We start from the raw sequence: 17,670 nt of genomic DNA, 5'->3' as shown, positions 1-17,670 counted from the left end.
CAATACCAATGTGCATCCTCTAAGCTACCAGCAAACAAAGAGTGATGCAATCACAAATTGCTTCTGAAGACCTAAACCATGATGCTACCAAAAAGTCCAGTGCTAGTTCCAGCTAACCCAGCTGATTTCTTATTTCTAAAGCAAAAGCAGCAGCACAAACTTGTGGCCTTTGAACATTGCCTGGCAAGGTAAGTACTGGGGGCTCACGTATAGGTCACCTATAATCCTTCATCAACACACAAAAAATGACTTTGCAGAATGTGCACAGACAGACCTTTTAAAAGAAGACCATCTGTGATAGCTGTTAAAATTTACTGCATGGTGTTGTATCATTACAGGTGTCCTGGTAACTTTTGTGAGATTGAGAGAAACTGACAATTATTTTTCAGCTGCTTACAGATTTAACAACAGGTGTTCAACTAATAAAAATAAAATATTCCAGCCAAGGATATTTCTAAGAAATCTGCCTTCTGTCATGCATTGTCAGGTTTCTAGTGTCAGAAAAAAACCCAAACTTTAGTCATAAAAATTAAAATTTTTTTCATATCAATTTTGAAGTTCTGACATTGAATCTGAAATTACTCTTTGCTGATAGTGAACTGTTTAGTCTTTCTATCCTAATTTTGTTTCTTAGTGCTGTCTAAAGCTGATTATTTTGCTCATCTTTGATCCCAGCATCCCTTAACACTTAAGAATCCTCTTTCTAATAAATACAAATCACACATCTGAATTAAGTCAACCACAGTTATTGAAAATATGGAAATCAACATTTAGCACTTGACAATTTGGAATATTTCTTTTTAGCACCTATGGAGGCATATACATGACTGCAAATAAAATCTACATTTTAGTCATAAATTGCTATGTTTATTCTTCACAAATGGAATGTTACTATGCACATCATACTTTACGTGATGAAAAACAACCCAGGGTGATCAACGTTAACCGAAGGCTCATGTGGGACTTTTGAGATTTATCTCACAGGATGCCCCAGCAGCAGCACCCAGGCAGCCTTTATGCAGGGTGCAGTGGTGACACTGCTCCATGGACTGCTGCACCTGCAGAACACCTTTCTGACAGGTTTCAGAATAACACAAAAGTTTCTCCTCTGTGTGTCCTGCTTGAGTTTCTAATAGCTGCAGAAAAGACATTTTCACTGCATTGAGAAATGCTGGACAAAATGGTGACTGACCTTAATAAAACCCATTATCTCATAATACTTGTTAAGATCTTTGATCTAGATAAGCTGAATTTTAATTAAATTCCTATACTTATAATTTCTATAATTTCTTTCCAATATTGTTTCCTATAATAATCACTCTCTGATGCAGTTCTCTCTAAATAATGAAATAAAAATGAACTTCATTTATCTCACAAAAATCCTTATGGCCCAGCATAAATTGTGTTGATAGTAAACATCCCACTAAGAGAGAGAGTAAAGAAGAAAGTAAAATGAAATTGCATTTGGTTCTCTGTGTGAAGAAACCTAGCTAATACATATCCCTAAAACTGCAGAAATATCTTGTTGGAAGAGGTTTTTTTTGTTTAGTTTCATTTTTCGAATTTTTCTTTCTTCAGCCATGTCTGTTTACCCCGGGGTATTTTCCTACAAGTTTCATCCTGCATCTTGTTTGCTCATTAGCAGCAGGCATGAGAGGAGCCCACGCACGGGGTGATAAACCTCTGCTGCTCTGCTCGGAGCTACAGGTGTAGTGAGGACCAGAACAACACTGGAATAAAAGCAAAACAAAACAAGGCAAAAAAAAAAAAAAAAAAAAGGCAGCTCAATTCACTCTTTAACATTTCTGCCACCTTTGCTGTGTATTTAATAATTAAATCTAACAAAATTTTGTGTTGCTGTGAGACACTACCAAGCATCAGCATGGTAGCCTCTAACACAATGAGGGGAAGAAATTTTGTTAAAAATGTAATCCGATGTTATTATAATTAACTAGAGCCTTCTCTTCCATCAGGTACAATAATTGGCAATTATGGCATTATGTTTTTAACAATTAATTGGCTGGTTCTTTGGGCTTTTTATGGAAAGACTTTTTAAGGCCTGATGAATTTTTAGGAGGAGAAAAGGCAAAGAGAAAGCACATTTGTGATTCCTCTATGAATCAGTAAGAACTCATTCTTTGTATTGTTGGCACAACATTGTGTAATAAAAGATAAATCATCAGGGACAGGGAGCTAATGTTTCAGTAGACCACCTCCTTGAAGCTGGCTTTTTAAAAGAGTGATAAAACTCCTTCCCACAAGAAAACAATTGTTTCCCATACTTTCCAAGAACTTGTTGGACAGAGTGCAATGAATGTATGAAACATAAATCATAAGAGTAAGCCAACCCAGAGAGCCAGAACTCCATTCCTCTGATAATTACATCAAATACCAGAAGAGAAACCTTGTTTAGTAGAGCCTGTTCATTCCAAGCAAGAGAACAGTATGGATAGTGAAGCAAGAGCAAAATTATTAAAATAATAGTTTTGAAATTTAGTGTAGAAACTGAGATCACATCAGGAGAATTTCAGGTTCTTCCTCACCTCTTCACAGATCTCCAGATTCCTCCATCTCTCTCTGTTGCTCTGGGCTCTCAGACCTGCCTACTCAACTGCTTCATCCTTCGAACCCCCACCTGTAGCTACTTCACCTTCTCATATCTTCTACAGTTCTCTTTCGAGTGGCTTCCTTACAATCCAGAAAAGCAACAGACACATCCTAATGATTTCCCACCAGCCTCCTGTACACCATAAATGTCCATTCTCCAAATAATGTTAGTTTTCTTGCATCTTTCAGTGCCTCAAGCTGCAGAAGGTTCAGTGCATCTCTATGGTCATATCTCTAATGAGGCACCTTTGCTTCATTACCAGGGTGAGATTCAGTACTAGGAAAACTCATGTCTCCTTTACTTTTGATACCTTCTGTCAACCAGTACAGGATCAGACCTGTTTCTTTTCCTTATTACTCCTTCAGGAAAATGTTTATATGTGCAACCTTTAGCTGTTGTGATTAAAAAGCAGCAGAGCTCCAGCACAGGTGCCACATGCCAGCATGATGTTTCCAAAAAGAGCTACTGCCTGATTTGCAAATCAGCCCTGAGAACTCAGAGATGGCTGCAAGTGTGCATCGTGATAGGGCTGAATTGGTCTGTTCTGCTCTGCTGCTCTTATCATCCTGATCAGCCCAAGGATATCCTTGTGGAGGCTGTGCTGTTTAATGTCCCAAACCTTTTAACATGGTAATGTAATATATTCCAGCTACAAGTTTTCACAATATTATGGAGTACCATCTCAATAATGATTCAATATAGGGAATTTTTTCTGCATGGTCTTGTCATCTGTGACAGGGAAATCTCCAGCACCAAGTCAACAACCTAGGGTCAAAAACATTTCAAACAACTGAGTTCACCTATTATAGCATGCAAAGTCTCAAGAAAACACATACTTTGGTCCTAACAGGGGAAAGGCACTGTTACTGAGATGCTGGTTCATGCAAAAAGAAAACAAAATCTTCTCACTTAGCTGAGATTTTAGGAGCTTTCAGTGAGAATTAACAACATACCTGAATCAGTGATCTTAAGTACTCCTCCGGTCTGCAGGAGAATCAATTTGAAAATAAAAGTATCTGGTTAGGTGTTAAAGAGTGACTTATTTACTTGGGAGAAAATATTTTTAGTGACACAAATGCATTTGACATTTCCTGGTAGAAACACAATTTATCTTTTAAAAGATCAAAAAATATATCATATTTATGTGCCTGTTTACCAAAACATAATCTGAGGTTTTACAAGGGTAGAGGAAGAGATGTATTGCTCTGTGGCATGACTCAGGCTCTTCAGTGAACACCTACAACTGCTGTTTGATCAACATTCAAAATTTCCTCCCAGATCTGCAGTGCACACTGGATTTTCAAATTCTTATTTTGGAATCTGATCCCTTGCCACAGACACGGAACAGACATTTTCAATAAATGGTTTAGGATTTTACACTGAACAACAGACATTTGGGAAAAATGGAGTATTCATAAGGATTTACTTCCCAACTTCTACTTGAAGTAAAATCTTATTAAATTGGCATTTTTCTTTAAATGTGTCTGGTTTGCTTATTGACTTCTGTCTCTTCTCTTTCCAACTTCAGATAGCTCAAAAACCTTAATATTTTGGCTCCTCTGGGCCAGGGAAGGTCTGAGGTGACAGCAGATCAATGCAGCATGCTGCAATATTTTCAGTACAGACAGAACATTCCTGCCTTTGCTTCCACATCTGCCACATTCCTGCTTGTCTGGCACCAACACTGCAGATTGCAGCTACCTCCAGATGAAACAAGACAGCATTTTGGGCAGGGCCCACACTGTGTGTTTTCTTGGGGCTGGGATTTGGGAAGTAAAACTACAATAACAGATAAAACAGGTTCTGTGGTTGTATTCCTTCCAACAAAAATGCCACCATAAAGCGACTACTAAAATGGGACATGAGAAAAAAAAATACATCTATAAGAAAAGGTATATTGCAATGAGAAAATAAGCATGTGAAAAAAGGGGTACACCCCCCAACCAACCATGCAAAGAAATAAAAAAGTCACACCAAAATCTTAGCTCAGTATCATCCCAAACCACAAACATCCAGTCTCACCAAAAATGATCACTGTTTTGTTTTCAAGGCACACATCTCTGAACTCTTGATCTATAAAACCAAATTAAATTCCTTGCCTAGCTAAAATCAGTGCCCAAGGGTATCTGAAATATTCTAAAGTAGTCTTTGCCATCATATTAGTAAAATGTGCTGTTATAACAGGAATCTTGCAAACAGGTATCCATCAAGAGAAACACACTCAAAAGTAGTTGGAGTAGAATCTGTCAAGTGGTTCAATGGACTATGTTCAAGATATTAACAGCTGACAAAAAAAAGTGGTATTTGTGCAAGACCTAAAGGACTTCCCAAAAGCACTAAAGTGTGTTATTTCTTCAGCTCATCATTTTGCTGCCCCATCAGGCAGGAAAAAGGAAAAGATGCATCACTAATGCAAAGATTTCACTAATGTTATACTCTTAGCAATGTCAGGGACTCAGGATAAAACAGCAGAAGAAATAAATTAAAAATATTTAGTAATATATTAAAATAATACTGCAGTACTCTTTCAACAGCAAAAGACTGTCAACACTGCAGCAAATTTTCTAGGAAGCACCAAAAAGCTAAGCAAAGTTATAGAAGAGAAAAATGAGAACTGCAACATATCTGATTAATGTGTGGTTACTGGTTTAGATAACCCTATTTTCTTGGGAAATATTGTAGCAATCATCAGTCACTTCTTTTTTTGCATTAATTTAATTTTCTAACAAACCTATGTAAAGTACATGATCACTGCTCTTCATCAGAAAGCAAGTCAAGTTTTCCAGCTTTCAGTTGCTGAAGCAAAAAGGGCCAATATAGAGAAAGTGGCAATATTTTGTTTAATATTATCTTGGAACAACTTGTCTTTATGACCCAATCTCCTCAGGGAACACACACATATCCCTAATCTTCACATTGGCCTCCAAAACGGAGCCTCCATTGCACAAATGGGCAGATTCCAGTGTCCAAATACAGAAGACAATTTCTTTGCAAGCTATCAGCAATGCAGCTATCCCTTTGTGAAAAGCAAACTAAAAAAGGCAAAGGAAATGACTATATTTTGTAAGAAGTAACATTGCAGGGAATGATAAATATGCACCCAATTTGTTCCAGATAAAACAACATTTTACCTACAAAATGGTAGGTCCTCATCTTCATAAAGTGAGTTTTGATTTACTCAGCCATAAATTTGAAGTGCAATAGAAGAGTTCAATTTTGTAGACATAACAGCTACAATATGACCAAATAATATAACTGTAACACAGGTATTCAGCTGGTTTTTTTTTTTCCAGTCCAAACACCATATTTTTTGTTTTCCATTTCAATACAGACAGACAGTGATGGATTATTACAATTGTAAGTCTATAGTACACATCCTGTGTGGTTGCATGCGATAAAGGTTATTTTTTCCTTTTTTCTGTGCATGTGCAGCTCTATGCCCAATTATTTGTGTGAAAATGACAGTACAGTGAGTTTCTACAGTATTACCTATGCTGCAAAATCCTCTGGTACAAGTGATTTTTATGCTCTTTGAAATGTTGTGGTTGGTTAAGGGATATGGTAAAAATGCATGACTGAAAAATGCTTTCAGAGATTTATAATCTGTTACTTGGATGCTGAGGCACATCTCAGTGGCAGAAATAGGGCATCTGATGCCCTTCAGCTACTCTGAGATCACACAGAGCCCCTGCCTGAACATATCCATAAGGCTTGGAACAGACTTCCCGAAATTATAGCGCAAGCAGGATTAATATGGAGTCTGCCTCTTCTGGCTAATGATGTACTGGAGAGTTTCTTTGACTTCAGCTCTCTGTGGACAGCTAGACAGCAGTATAACTCACTCTGGTTTCTCCACAGTGATGTGTGTGTCCATGGCCCAGGCAATGGAAACTGAAAATTCGCCTTTCGGCGTTTGTTCCGCACCTTCCTCACGTACATTTTGGCTCTACGTGTTCTCTGCAGAAGTGAATGCACAGGACAAGATTAAAGACACCATGCCAAACATTCAATGTCAGTAAGAACTGATCAGATTTGATAGGCTTGAAAAGAAAACTAAAATCACCTCCAAACCAGGAGTTCTTCCTTTCAAACTTTATAGCACTATGTCAAGTCTTTCTCTGTGCATAATTCATTTCAGTGCCAACGTACTTCAGACACAAACTTAAACTCTGCATTGGTATTACTTAGGAATTTTAGTACCAGTGCTCAAGCAAGAGCAACAGGAAAATATTTATATTCAGATTCAAATGCTTGTATAACAGACACTGAACTATAATCAAACTCTAGCACAGACATTCATTAGCAATTACATTTTTTTACAGTTTTCAAAAATGCAAGTCATGAAAATCAAAAGCAACATTCAGACAAGGGCTTTTATTTACATCTAGTCAACATTTCTGACATAGAGAATTGCAGACCTTAATAAATGTGATTTGATTTATTAAAGATGCATAAAAAAGCATGATGTATATGCAAAGTTGGTTCAATTTCTTTCTAGAGAAGAAAATGTATTAATTAGGGAAGGGACAAGTTGGCATAGAGAGCCAATAAAGTGATGCATCAGTACAGAACTATTAATTAAAAATAATATTCTTTTTTATTCTGTTCCTTAATAATTAATTTTTTCATAAATTAGTACTGTTATATTTTAATCAAATGAAGTTGTACACTCGCAAATATTTCCCAAATTTTGAAAATAATAACACATCACAGTAATTTGAATGAGCTGGTTTTTCCTATGCTTTAACTCAGTTTTCTTTGGATATACTGCTTCTTTTCTTCTTTTTCCCCCATCTGCCATAAGCAATCTTAAAAAGGGACGCAATGAAAGGTAAAGAGTGGACAGAAATGCATTTCACTGGAGTTTTATGCAAACACCTCAGGAAAAGTTTTTAATCAAACAGAAGCTCCTGATGTCTCCATTTTGACCAGAAAAGCTCTCTTTTGGACTTTTGTCTTTTCCAAACCCAGTCAGGAAAATGAACTATCTTTGCTTTTGAACTTGGAGATAGATATAATTTTACCCAGCCAGCCATAAAGGCAGGGACTGGCACCAGCCCCCAAACGCCTCGAGCTGCCCGGAGAGCTCAGAAGCCTCCTTAGGTGATTTGTTTAAAAAATATGGATATTGATCTAGTACCGATATCCAACTGTGACGGACAAAAATCTCTAACAGTTCAAAGTTAGAAAATGAATATTTATTTGACATCAGGCAGTGAGTGGGATCGCTCCCAAATCCACACTGTAGCTTCCAAGTGATTACAGGAGCCCTTTTATCCATACAAGTATTGAATACCCAAAATACAAATAGATATTCATAATTTTGGTACATCTCATTCCTCTCTACGTATGCTAATAATTTCAAAAGGTATTAAGCATGAAGTTTGTTCCTTGAAATGGGTCGGTGTCCCTTTCTTGGGGAGGGGTCCCAAAATGAGGAAGTCAATGAAGTCTTCCTCGTTCTGACCTTTCTACCTTTTCAATGCAAATATGACAAATGAACTCTTGGTAGAACTCCCATTCCTTGTCTTCAATTGGTTTCAGAACAGAGGAGGCCCACAATTGTCTTATGTTCCTAAAAGCTATTTGTCAGTTTGTGTATTCTTCATTATTAACCCAGCTAACTAAAAACTAAACCTTGTGTTGACAAGCAATCAGTTATCAGTTAACTACTAACTCTTAACTGCATCAAGGCCTACTCATTTATTTTAATCAACTCTAGTAAGGCTTATCTCTAACTAAAATCTTAGCTCCTCTAAAATCTCTAAATGCCTTAAAATTTAAGTTTCATAGGCTCCCTTAGGCCCCATTAGGCCCCCCTGGCCTTGGTGCGAGGGGCAGCACCTGGGCTGGGCTCCCCTCACAAACCCTCTCTGCTCCCAGCAGCTCCTCCTGCCTAATGAGCTCCTGGCTTTAATCAACAGCCTCAGAGACTTATCATTGCTCCCTGATGTCATGAATGAGGTCCCATATATCTCATTTAACAAACCACAAGATTTAAAATTAAGCACCAATTTTAATGGAGGTATAGAATAATACAATCAAACATAGTAGTTTTAATTGAGATGATAGAGTAATACAATCAAATATAATGAAGTAATTAGAAACAGAAAATTTGTATTGGTTTGGATAAAGCATGAGCAAAATCAACGGGGGTATGGGGAGGGCCTCTCACCCTGCCTCATGTACAAAAGGCAAAAGAACCCAAGCACAACTTTTAGACTATATGCTAATACACATTCATCAATAGTTCCTGTAAATCTCCTCCCAATTTTGATTCTTGAAATCTGCATCACTCTACTACACAGCACATGTTCCCGTTGTTGCTGGGGCATCTTCTGGACTATTCAGGGGTCTTCTGGGATAAAGGCTGATGGTCTTTCTCACTGTCCTCTGAATAACCTGGCAGGTTGTGCATGCACATTGAGCTTGGTGTTATAGAAGTAAGCATTATGTTCCAAATTTGGGTTCCCTATCTGGAATTATACCAATTTATTAATCTTCAAGGCCGTTCTTGCCTAGGGAGTTGCCTGGACTTTCATTCATCTCAATGCCAATTCTGCTCTCAGAGTTTTTCCCAACTTTGTCCTTCCCAAGGCCATTTGTGCTAAAATATCTCAATACTCCATCCTATATCTTATGAACATCTGAGAACATCTGTTCTGTGACACTAATTATGTATAACTTTTCTCTATTACTTTTTAACAAATATTTTCTAAAATATTGATGTAGTTACAATTATTAGCATGAATCATATTAATTTATCACACTGAGTAACAACCCACGTGGAACAACATTTTTGTGACTGAACTTCCAAGGAAAATTATCAACCCCAACTGAGTGCAAGGTGGAAAATTACTGTGACTGAAGCCTGCTGTCCTGGGGGCTAAAAACAGTGAGCTGCAAACCACTGATTGATTGCTGATTCATGTAAAAACTAAATTAAAAAACCTAAAACATATACACTTTTTTATACACATGCTAATAGACCCATGTCTACATAACCCGTAATAGAACATTTTTGACTTTCGTGTTCTAAGAGACCAAAAGCTCAATGGATCTGAAGGATTAGCAAGCAAGTCTTCCTCAGACATGTATGAAACACACCAGAGATGTGAACAATAGGGCCTGAACAAGCCATAGATTTCATATGAGAGGAAAATACACTATCATCCCTTCTCTTTTCTTTTCCCCACCTTCATTTCCTAAGACATCATTGAATGTTCATCAGGCTAGGATCTACATATCTACCAACTATATCCCTCTGCTACATATGGAAGTACCTTCACTGGCAGATGTGCCTCTGTGTAGTATAAATTACTGTTGTTGAATACACAAAAGTCAAAAAAATTAAAAACCCAAAACCAAGTCAACAGCTTTTTATCCCCTTATTGCTTAAACAAATCCAAAACAATACTTTATTTCTAAGAAACATGTCTGAATACATAAAAGCAGATTATTTTTCAGTAAGGAAATGTTATTTTTATTAAGTAATTTTTCAGAGATTTGTACAAGTTTTTTCTTCACATTCATGTTCTCTGGCCAAGTTTGACAAATTCTTTGATGTGGTCATTTTTCAACTGTATGTTTTTTGAATGTAGAGGTCAGTGGTTAGAGGGATGAATAACCTTGATGCAGTTTCACTGCTGTCAAATAGCACATTAGATGGAGTTTCTAAATTGTGGTAGGGAAGCAAAATTGGTATTTTTCAGACTCATGATTTTCTGTGGAGAAAAGGGAAAGTGAGGAAACCAGAAAAATTCTGGGGTATTTTAATTCATGACATTGGAAATGCTGAATCACTTCTGTGTATATATTTGTGGCAGCAAACAGAACACATGCTTATGAATTTCACAAGCCACTAGAAGTTTTATACTGACAGATGCTGAAGCACCTCATTTTCCCTATGTTAGTCCTGAAATTGGAAAGGGACAAGTTATGATAGAAATGCTGGCTACATGCGTCTGATCTTAGATGCAGAGAGAATCTAGTCACAAAAGTTTGGAATGGTCCCAAAGGTAATAATCATTTGACAAGAATCAAAGCTTCTTAATTTTGGCTGGGTACCAACTTTATTTGGATTTAATTTATCTGGTGCTGGTCAGAAAACACCCTTCAGCACTGTTTTACGTGATTTTGTATGACTGGATCTCACCTGGCTAGAACATCTCCACATTGAGCTAATTTTCATGGCACACCAGAGTCTGTCTGATTACTTACAGGAAGCACACAGGAACTGGAAAATGCTACTGGTTGAAAAAAGAAAGGGATTGAGCAATGTTTGAGCACAAAACAGCATTGCTCTGTCAGATGCCTGCAGAATCAAACCAAAATCTAGTCCTGTCATTTTTGGACTTGTACGTGTCCTACTTTTCTCATAAACCCATAAGCAGCCTGAGTTCTGCTTGAGCTTTGAAGAGGACAGAATCTCAAAAACTATTCCAAGCAGTTTAGAAAATGAGTACCTTTTATAGGGTGTTCTGCAGAGGAACTCTAACTCTGATACTTCTGCAGTAGTTTAGACTCTTGGTCTGATGTTTGGTCTGGTAGTGTGGAGGACAGGACACCTGGACAGGTCTCTGTGAGAGGATGGTGTTTTTGCCACTTGCTACTCTTTTTAATTATTATTTCTTCTCCTTATTTTAAATATTGCTCATTTTCAATAGCATTTTAGTATTTTTCCAGGAAGGCAGAAGCTATCACCAAGATAGGAATTTCTCAGTGTATTTATAACTATTATATAGTTTCTCTGAAAATACAGAGTACTTTGATCTAACTCAAGCTAGTCAAAGAGATAAGAGAAGCAGATTGATACTGAGCTACTCTGAAGCTTGGAGAAAATGAAACTGATATAAATCAAAGAGCAAACATTGTCCTCTGATTCTGGCTTCATCTGCAGGAGTCTCTTGCATGCATTAGCATCAAAATGCATGTTTGAGGTATGTGTTCCACACTTACTTGAAATTTTCTAATTAAACACTATTGGTAAAAATAGCAATAAGTACTGAGCAATAATATAACTATGTCTGACTATTGAACAGCATTTGATTGCTCGTTCCTCCTCACCTCATTCCCACCTCACCAGGGGAGTTCTTGGAGGAGCCTGGGTCACAAGACTGATTCATGAGACTGATTCAGATACTGAAATTATAAAACTGTGATTAAAAAATATAAAATAAATCATTGAAAAGAAAAAAATCCTTGGTTTAGACACTTCCAAATTAGCTCCAAACTTATTATACATTTTATTCAGGATACTGAAATGGAAGTGGTAACTCTATTTGATGATACTCTGGCATTCAATTTTTTGCCCTAGTGCACCAAGAGAACCAGGTGTAAACTGGACATTGCCAAAATTAGTCTGAAAATTCTTATGTAATAATAATGCTGTCCAGAGACAATATTCTAATAGGAATATAAAATAAAGGCATCTAAACAGCTTAAGCTAAGGTCTGCTAAACTAGGAAAAGGATTAGATATTGTCTAATTAGATATTAGACAATATCTAGATATTGTGTGCTAGGAAGGGACTACTAGACTTTACAATGATCATGGCTCTTCAGCCTTATTTTATCCTTTGAAAGAATCATCCAACCATAAGAAAGAAAAAGTAATGGTTGGAATAAACCAGCCATAAGAAAGTAAAATTCTATGGGTAAGACACTGTAAAAAAACCACTAGAAGAAACATCATCATATTTCATAAGTTTTCATGAATATTCAGTACAGTAAGAAATTCAGTAAGGAATTACTCAGTGGTGCTCTGGGAATAGCAGAAATAGTTCTGTAAGTATTCCAGGAGAAGAACAATTTGGCATGCATTATGTAAAAGAAATTTCAAGTAATCTTTTAGTCTGAAAGTACTGGCAGATTTCCAAGGCTCAAATATTTGGGTAATACCATGTGCCTAGGGACTGATCAAGGGTATACTTTTAATGATAAAATCTGACCATTGTGAAGACTAATTATTATAGACAAAAAAAAAAAATAAATGCAAATACTGCCAGGCTGTGAATAAAGAAGGTACAGATTTATCTGCTTATGCAAAGGACAAATTTTCTTACATTTCTGGACATTAAGTTAGGAAAAATGTTGGTGTATACTTGCAAGGAGATAAAATAAGGACTGTGTAATCATAATGTTTTTTGACATATATGCCTACACTGCACTTTGAGAGCTGTTAATGACAGAATTGACATCATGATAAAAGCATAGTGTTCTCCTTGGAGAGTCTAGCTTTCTAGTTTGTAAGAAAGAATACAATGGTGTTAAAACACATCTTAATGAGAAAAGAAAACATTTCTGTCACTATGACATAAATTCAGCATCATCATTTTTAACCCCCAAAATCAGTCAATGGTTGCTTTTTAAAGAAATAGTGGAACAAATAAAATTATAAGGAGTTTTCCAGCTAGAATGATCCTGGTACCCAAAGTACTCTAAATTGTCCCATTTTTCTTCAAAAAAGAAAGAAAACAAACAAACAAAAAGACATAAATTAGACTCACTCTAGAATGTGGAGAATTTAATACTGCCCATCCTAAGTTCTCAGCACTTATAAAAAGAACACTAAATACATATTAAATCTTGAAACTTATCTGTACTGGAAAGAATCACAGTCCAGGCAAAACAGTCTCAATAAATTATCCTGATCAATTCCTGACAGCCTCCTCTGACAGTGCACACTGAGAAAGATTTAGCCAGCTGAGGATCCTTCCATACATGCAAAAAGAGATGGAACTGGACCCTTGAAAAGAAACAAGCCTGGCACATGTGGTAGTCACCAAAGACCACAGGACAAACAACACAATTAAATCAGACATGAAGTTGAATTATACATGAGATTAAAGTAATCTTGGTGTTCTAATAAGAACTGCTGTGCAGTGTCAGGCCAAAGGGCCAAGAAGCTGTGAGAGCTGACAATAGGGCATGACAGGGAAACTGTCAATAATGTAGATATTTGCTACTCAAGAGAGCAGATGGCAGAAATCACCTGTGTTCTGATATAGTGGCAACCTAAGAGACCAGCTCCTCCTCCTAGCTAAATTCTGTATCATAGGCAAGGTGGATTAACACATTAATTTTGACCAAAAAAGCAATATATATATATTATTAAGATCTTTTGGATCTATCAAGATATATCACAAACCACTTCTCAGTGCTGGGGAAGAGTGCAAGAACCACTCTGTGTTTTGTGTCTGTTTTCTGTACTCAGAAAAAAAGATTGAGATTCTACTAGAATGAAATATATTGATTTATTAATTCAAAATGTCAGAATGTCTTCTCATTTTGAAAGCAGCCTTCCTTTTCAGTTAAGTTGTCCCCTTATGGTTTTGCTTTTCAAATAGCAAGGAAAATTATATTTTAGGTGAAACCCTTTGGTCTTGGTTCCTCATCAAATTACATGACATTTAGACATGCTTGGTAGAAAAACATCTGTTATTTGTATAATTCTGTTGAGATAGTGAGGTCCAAAACTAGGAGTATATTATTTGTATAATTAATAGTTACTATGTTTCCCATGAGGATCTAGAAATTTTAATGATAAATTAACATGCAAATTAAGATAGGACTTAACTACTGGGCTATTACAGAAGTTCTCTAACTATTAAAGAAAACTGAGACATTAAAAAAAAATCAAAGTAGAGAAAAAAAAAAAGTCAGTCCCCAAAGTAAACTGTGCTTCCCTGATATAATGTCTTACTTGTGGGGCATTTACAATCAAAGAATAACAATGCCAAAGAAAATGACTACATATGTGAATATCTGATACTGAAAAGAAAACTGATTGATAAGAACAATATTGAGACTTAAAAATCACCTAATCACAATCAGTAACTTTTAGTCTGTTATCTGCCTACACTGCCAAATGCATATGAAAAAAAGTCAAAATTGCACTAGTTCATTCACAGGAACCTGAGAATCAGAACACAATGGCAAAAGTCTCAAGGCTCATTTATTTAAATATTAAATAGAAAAAAATTTAAAGTATCGAAAGTCCAGACAAAGCCATATTATGCTCCACAAGAACTGAACTTTTGAACATTTGAACTTTTTGTGACAGAGTGGTTTGCTTTGAGATGTGTGAAAAGTTTTTCCTCTGCCAGCAACTATTCTCCTCTGAAATAATTTCTAATGCTCCACTGGTAGAGAAGGTCAAATATTCACACTAGGGAACCAGAGAACTGTGGCTGGTTCCTTCAACCTTTCCTCCAATGGTTTTGGTCACACCAGAATCTTCTGTAACTACTTTTCACCATCCTGTAACATGTAACAACACCTACCTGCCTTTTGAAGGTATTTCCCAAGTGGAAAATATTGAGATATGACACTGATGAGTGTCATCAACAGAAATACAGCTCAAAATTATTTTCATTGTACTAATAAATATATGAATTTCAAATCCAATCAATTTATTCACAATATAAAACTTATGGCTGCCTGAATGAAGTTCTTTTAATTTCTCTGTGCTGAGAATTACAAACATGACACATAGACTGTGTCAATAACACCTTTTTGTTCTATACAGGGAGCTTTTTAAGCACGCTGCCTCAAAGGCTGAAGGACTTGGAGTTCCATGTGGGCAGCAGAGCTCCCAAAATGCCAGGAGATGCTGTCAACAATACCTGGAGAACCAACATCTGCACACACTTTGGTCATGCTGAACAACACGAGCAGCCACAGATATCTTGGAACTCCTACTCCTCTAAGCGTCAGATTTGTCCTCTCTATCACAAAAAAAAAGACAAAAATTAAACCAGGACTAAATTGTAAAATGTGTGGGATTGGTGACAGCCAGAAACAGCTTGTTAAAGACCAAAAATTAGTGTATTGTCTGTGGCACTTTCTGGAAGAAGTATTTACAGCTGTCAATCACTTCTGATTGTCTTAACAACCTGAATGTATTAGAGCTTGGAAACTAAAACATTTAAGCAAATCAGAAATGGAAGTGCTATTCAGAGCAGTAAAACACCGTGACTAATGTGTCCTTTGCAAAGAACATCACCTTCAGAAAAGGCAAAAAAATGATCAGAGATACACAAATTGATTTAATGATCATTATTTTATGCAGAAGAACATGAGAGTTCTTTGAAGCTGAAAATTATTCTAATCAAGCTATTATTACCTGTTTTCATCCTAAATCAATTTCCTCCTTAGATTTTAGCTGAAATTGGTGAGGTAATAAACGTCAGACCTGTAAATTCAACAGGAGAGAAAGTTCATAAGCATTTTTTCCTTAAAAAGATTTATTACAAATGTTTTTTTCCCTGAAAGCCAGATGATGGATGTGCCAAAGCTTGTAGCTGTGTCTGACAGGGGTGGACAATGTAAAACATAAGAAACTGTGCCCTTTTAGATGAAAGGCAAAGAGCCAAGCTTAACCTCTTGGAAAATAATTACAGCTCATGTACAAAGACAGCTGCAATTTACTTTGTTATCATATTAAAAGATTGGTAAAACTACTGAATGGTGTCCACTTTTACCAGGAAAAGAAAGCACAGCAGATTGACAGATCCTGGATTCTAACGAAAGCCTCTAGAGCAATGTGACAATCCAGACAGGCAACTTTCATACTCAGTGTACAATAATTTCTCTTGAGGTAAATCAGAATAATTTGGAGGTTTTGCTTATTGTAAAAAAAATACAAAACAACACAACAACAAAAAAAACCACCCCAAAACCCAACCAAACCACCAGAAAACACCACACACTATAACCAAACAAACAAGCAAAAAAAAAAAACCCAAACAAAACCCACTTACAATTATAAACATAATACAGGATAAACACTTTTTATCTAATTGAAATTTAACATGTAACAGGCACCAGTATGCAGAACAGAACCCATGGCAGGTCACCACTAGCACTTTTATAATCTGCAGGCACAGTTTGAAATGACCTTGTTTATAACCATAGCTGCCTTTCTAGCAGAAGACTTTAGAGTTCTGCTGGTTTCCTTGGCAACTATTAGTAATGCAAGAAAGATACAACATAGAAAAAATTACATTTTACCTAATCCTGTTTCCAGGAACTGTTAATTCCCCTCTTGTATCAAAGGGAATTTTACAAAATAATTTTTCCTCCAATGTCAAGAGTGACAAGAGATAACACAAAACTTTACCATAGTAAAGGCCATTTAATGCCTCTTTAACCATCACATCTGATACTGCCTAGTACAAAACAAATGTTAACCTCTTCAAGAAGTTTTCTGCTTTTCATCTGTGGAGGGAAGCACTGTTGTGTTTCTGGGGAGATTAAGGCAGGGAGTTTAAGTAAAATGCAGCTACTTCTCTGTGTTCAGCTCTTCACCTTTTTGTCTCCATCCTCATGTCCCACTCTGGAGCACATGGCACTCCAGCAGAGGGGAGCAAAAAGCACACTTCACAAGAGGCAATTCAGCAGGACTGAGGTGGTGACTTCTCTGTTTATTCTTTCTCATTACTATTCTTACAGCAGCTGAATTTAATTCCTGCAGAAGTGTCACACTGATATCTTCTTTTTCCCCAGTGCTGGTTCTCACAGCCTGCCTTGGCTGCTTGTACAGATTCACCTTCTCAACAAGGATGCCACACTCAAAAGGGAAATGACTGCTGAGTTATGAAATCTGTGTGGGCTTATCCTCTGTTTGGCAAGTCAGCATTTACATGGACAAGTAATATTTGGCCACATTGTAAAGCTTTCACCAGACCTCAGAAAGGAGCAGAATACCTTGAAATTTACAGGTGAAAGGAAACATTATGTGACAACCACAGCAGGGCAAATCCACCTCCCCCCCTCCACCATCCCAATAAATAAATAAATAAATGAAATCAAGGATTGGCAAAGAGTAGGAGAAAAGAGTTAAAGATAACAAAGAAAGTGAATATTAAGTGAGTCTCTGGCATAAAATGAATTTTCATCCCTTTAGTGACAGATCTGAAGAGGGAAAAATAGTATTTATATTGCTGAAAGACTGTGTTTACAGCAAGATGAAGGGGACAGAACATGGAACCACAGCACACTTTTAAATAAAGAACAAAGCAATAACACACAAAGTTCATTAGGTTTTTATAGAAATTATTT

At 36.6% G+C, this 17,670-nt stretch overlaps 1 long non-coding RNA gene across 1 annotated transcript in view; it reads right to left on the bottom strand.

Annotated features, from left to right (window-relative positions):
• The window catches only part of LOC110480127 (uncharacterized), a 183,054-nt gene that overhangs the window by 109,129 nt on the left and 56,255 nt on the right, over nt 1-17,670 (bottom strand). The window contains exons 4-5 of the long non-coding RNA XR_014952449.1: nt 15,734-15,802; nt 6,451-6,565 (exon numbers count right to left, since the gene is read on the bottom strand). This is a non-coding gene — a long non-coding RNA (uncharacterized LOC110480127). The remainder of the gene's footprint in view (nt 1-6,450; nt 6,566-15,733; nt 15,803-17,670) is intronic.

Source organism: Lonchura striata, chromosome 4A (genome assembly GCF_050655825.1).
Source record: "Lonchura striata isolate lonStrDom1 chromosome 4A, ASM5065582v1, whole genome shotgun sequence".
In the NCBI taxonomy this organism is placed as follows: Eukaryota; Metazoa; Chordata; class Aves; order Passeriformes; family Estrildidae; genus Lonchura; species Lonchura striata.
The sequence above is the reverse complement of the archived record's forward strand: the minus strand, read 5'-3'. Positions and strand labels throughout refer to the sequence as shown.